At 39.3% G+C, this 4,757-nt stretch overlaps 1 non-coding gene across 1 annotated transcript; it reads right to left on the bottom strand.

Moving 5' to 3' along the window:
- Nucleotides 1-3,496: 3,496 nt before the first annotated feature.
- Nucleotides 3,497-3,631, bottom strand: LOC129014905 (small nucleolar RNA SNORA48). The gene has a single exon (XR_008494426.1). It is a non-coding gene; the product is annotated as a small nucleolar RNA SNORA48 (small nucleolar RNA).
- Between the last annotated feature and the right edge of the window lie 1,126 nt (nucleotides 3,632-4,757).

Here is a 4,757-nt window from a genome sequence, read left to right as displayed (position 1 = left end):
CACGCCATTGCACTCCAGCCTAGGCAACAAGAGCAAAACTCAGTCTTCAAAAACAAACAACAAAAACCAAACAAAAAAGCAACAACAAAACAAACCAACAAACAAAAAAATCAAAGAAAGAAGGTGAACCATACCTGAAAAGTCTTCTAAGAGGCTCTTCTTGCTCTCACCTCATTCCCCTTCCCAGCCTCCAGAGTCAGAGGAAACTCCTGTGCATAATTGTGTGATTATCATGCTCTTAATTTTATTTGCATCCACAAATAATGCATTGCTTACCTTTGCATGTTTTTAACCAATATAAATTCAAGCACACCACTTATATTGTTTGCAATTTCATTTCTTTCCTCAGCTAATTCCTGAGATTCACTGAGGTGTTGTGGGTTGGAGTAATTAACTCATTTGTTTTTTTTCTTAAATAGTAGTCCTTAAATTAATACATTGCAATACATCCACTCATTCAACTTTTGATGGCTATCTGGACTGTCTTCAGTGTTTTTTGCCTTCACATAAAGTGGGGCTATGAACACTCTTATATGTGACTCCTGACATGTAAATTGCAAAATGTTTCTAGTTCGTACATCTAGTTATGGATTTGCTTGCCCATAGGTTATGCACATTACCAAATTGCTGACCGTTATAACAATTATGCTTGCGCAAGTTGTACCCAGGGGACTGGCTGCTCGTGTTCTTATTCATGCTTGACATTGTCATAGCTAGTCTGGGACATGTGAAGAGATAGCCTCCGTGGTTTCAGCTTGTGTTTTCCCAGGTACCTATGAGGCTGAACATCTTTTCATGTGTTTATTTGTTTATTGACCCCGTGTGCTTTCTTTCTTCCTTTTTTTTTTTTTTTTTTTTTTTGAGACAGAGTCTCACTCTGTCACCCTGGCTGGAGTTCAGTGGCATTGCAACCTCCACCTCCCAGGTTCAAACGATTCTCCTGCTGCCGCCTCCCAAGTAGCTGGGATTACAGGCATCCGCCACCATACCCGGCTAATTTTTGTATTTTTAGTAGAGATGGGGTTTCACCGTGTTGACCAGGCTGGTCTCAAACTCCTGACCTCTGGTGATCCAGCCACCTTGGCTTCCCCAAAGTGCTGGGATTACAGATGTGAGCCACTGCGCCCAGCCCTCATGTGCTTTGTTTTGCAGGAAATGCCTGACTTGTAAGGAGTTCTTTTGTATTCCGTGTGCTATATCCAGAATATATGATAGTGAGATATATCAGCCCCATTTTGTGGTATATGTATGTCTCCATGCCCCTTTGTAGATACATAACGTGTCATGTGATGTATATATTCATTCTCTGTTTGATGTCTTTTAATAATCAGTTCTCAATTGTAATATATGTGTCTCTTCAGGTAGAGTCTGTAGTGTGTGTGTGTGTGTGTGTGTGTGTGTGTGTGTGTGTGTGTGTGTGTGTGTGTGCATGTTTTGTCAACCTGTCCTCTGTCATAAATGTGTTCTCATATATGGTCTTTTAAAAGACTTACATTTTGCTCTTCACATTTAATTACGTTTAATCTACCTACCCCTCACTTTTAATGTGTGTGTGTGGTGAGAAGTAGAGGTTCAGTTAATTTTTTTTTAATCAAATGCAGCATTTATTTCCCAGTGGTCTGCAGCAATGACTGTGGTAAGTCAGGGTTCTGGGTATGAATGAGTCTGATTCTAGGCTATGCACTCTATTCCACTTGTCATGTTGTAAGTCCCTCATCAGTCTCCCTGCCTGGCTCTCCTACTTTGGGAATGTCAAGGACATCCTTGGCCGTTGCTCTTTTCTGTAATTTTAGAATCAGCTTGTCAAGATCAGGCATGTGGCTCACATCTGTAATCCCAGCGCTTTGGGAGACCGAAGTGGGAAGATTGCTTGAGGCTAGGAGTTCAAGACAAGCCTGGTAGCATAGCGAGATCTTGTCTCTACCAAAAATGAAAAATGTAGCCAGGCATGATGGCAGACGCTTGTGTTCCCAGCTACTCTGGAGAGTGAGGAGGGAGGATCATTTGAGCCTAGGAGGTCTAGGCTGCAGTGAGCCATGATTGTGCTACTACACTCCAGCCTGAACTACAGAGCAATACCCTGTTTCAAAACAACAACAACAAACCCAGCTTCTCAAAATCTACATTAAAAAGAGAAAATTGCTGGAATTTTGATAGGCATTCCATTATATGTGTAGATCAATTTGGGAAAAATGGACATGTTTATGATATTGAGAACTCAAGTTTACAAACATCTATTTATCGGGGTTTTAAAAAACATCTTTCAAAAAAGTTTTCTAATGTTTTTCATAAAGATCTCAGACATCCTTTGTTAAAATTATTCCCGAGTATTTCTTATTTTTGAGACTATTATATCTTCATAAAAAGCATGTTCTCTTTGTCACTGGTGTATAGAAACTGAATCAATTTTTGTATCTTGCTTTTCATTCCAGGAGCCTTGCTAAATGCTCTTGAATAATGTTAGTTTTGTTTGTTCCTTTTTATTCCTCAAATATTTTCTCCCTCTTTTGTTGCCTAAGTCCTCCAGCACAATTTTAAATAGTAATAGTAGTAATGGGTATTGTGCTCTTGTTATTCACCTTTAAAAAAAAGCATTCAGCATTTTATATTATGTAAAATTATTCTCTGTGGGGTTTTGGTAAATTCACTTTTTCTAAACAATATAGAAGATTTTTTTCTGGTTTGTTGTTTTATACATTAATTGATTTTATGATTTTATTCAATCTTGCCTTCCTAGAATGAACTCAAATTGATCAGGACGCATTATCTTTTTTTGATGCCTGGGATTTGACTCTAATTTCCCTTCCTTATGCTGTTTCTGTCTGATTTTGGCTTCTTAAGGTTATGGTAACATTATAAAACAAATCAGAAGCACTCTCTTTCTCTAGAATTTGGAAATCCCAGAGTCTGAGTTTGGTAAACATTCAGAAGAGCTCAAATCATGTTTTCTCTTTGATGGAACACTTTTTTTTTTTTTTTTTTTGAGACAGAGTCTTACTCTGTCACCCAGGCTGGAGTGTAATGGCACGATCTTGGCTCACTGCAACCTCCGCCTCCCAGGTTCAAGTAATTCTCCTGCCTCAACCTCCCAAGTAGCTGGGATTACAGGTGCCTGCCACCACACCTGTATTTTTAGTAGAGATGGGGTTTTGCCATGTTGACCAGGCTGGTCTCGAACTCTTGACCTCAGGTGATCCACCCACCGAGGCCTCCCAAAGTGCTGGGATTACAGATATGAGCCACCGTGCTCCACTGGTCTTTGATGGAAACTTTTAACTACTGATCCAGTTACTTGAGAAATCATATAACTATTCATACTTTCTATGTCATTTTTATTAACTGACAACCTCTATTTTTCTATAAATGTGTATTTCCTTTAACTTTTCAAGTTTATTTATCTAAAGCTGTTGCTAATATCTTTTTACTTTTTAAATCCCTGTAGGACAAGAGTTATATCATCTTTTCTATTTTTTTAAAAAAAATTTCTTCCAGCAATTGATATGTTCAAGGCATGAACCAGGCATGGGCATAGACCAGGAGCCAGGCTGGGATGAGCAAGTGGTTTCTTCATCCCTAGCTGGTATGAGACGGGTGTCACCAGCCAGGCCCCTCTCTCCCCAGATCAGGGGCACCTTTTCCATTTCTAATGTTTCTTTGTGCCTTCTTTTATTTTTCCGTATTCAATATAGACAGATTGTCTTTTTCATTAGTCTTTCAAAAGAACTAACTTTTGCCTTTTGTTTTGCTTTGTTTTTTGAGACAGAGTTTTGCCCTGTTGTCTGGCTGGAGTGCAATGGCACCATCACAGCTCACTGCAACCTTGACCTTTCAGGCTCTAGTGACCCTCCCACCTCAGCCACCTCCCACCGAGAAGCTGGAAATACAAGTGCACCATTATGCCTGGCTAATTTTGTGTGTGTGTGGGTGGGTGGGTATAGATGGGCTTTTGCTATGTTGCCCAGGCTGGTCTTGGAACTCCTGGACTCAAGCAAGCCTCCTGCTTTGGCCTCCCTCAGTATTGGGATTACTGGCAAGAGCCACTGCATCCAGTCTTGCTTCACGATGTTGTTTATTGTGTGATTATATTCTTTTTTACATTCTTGTTTTTGTTTTTTTTTTTCGGTGGTGGTGGTGGTTGTTGTTTTCGTAGAATCTGGCTCTGGTGTCCAGACTGGAATGCAGTGGCATGATCTTGGCTCACTGCAAACTCCACTTCCCGGGCTCATGTGATTCTTGTGCCTCAGCCTCCCAAGTATCCATAATTGCTGGCACACACCACCACACCCAGCTTGTATTTTTAGTAGAGATGGAGTTTTGCTATGTTAGTCAGGCTGGTCTCAAACTCCTGGCCTCAAGTGATCCACCTGCTTCAGCCTCCCAAAGTGCTGGGATTACAGGTGTGAGCCACTGTGCCTGGCCTATTGTGTTATTATATTCTATTTCATGGATTTCAACTCTTTTCTGCTTCATTTTTTTCTATTTTTGTCAGTTTGATTCTGCTGTTAGTTTTCTGCCTTCTTGATTTAATTCTGTAGCTCATTAATATTTAATATTCTTTTCTAATATAACCATATAACACTGTAAATGTTACTTTAAAAATTGATTTAGCTACATCCGACAAGTTTGGTAAGTGATTTTTATTATAATTTAGTTCTAAATATTTTCTAATTTTCATTGATTTATTATTTTATGAGTTATTTAGAAGAGTATTTTATACTTTCCAAATATATGTGGTTTGTCTAGCTATCTTTTTGTAA

The sequence above is a fragment of the Pongo pygmaeus genome, chromosome 16, assembly GCF_028885625.2.
Source record: "Pongo pygmaeus isolate AG05252 chromosome 16, NHGRI_mPonPyg2-v2.0_pri, whole genome shotgun sequence".
In the NCBI taxonomy this organism is placed as follows: Eukaryota; Metazoa; Chordata; class Mammalia; order Primates; family Hominidae; genus Pongo; species Pongo pygmaeus.
Note: the sequence above shows the minus strand (reverse complement) of the source record. Positions and strands in the feature narration are given on the sequence as shown.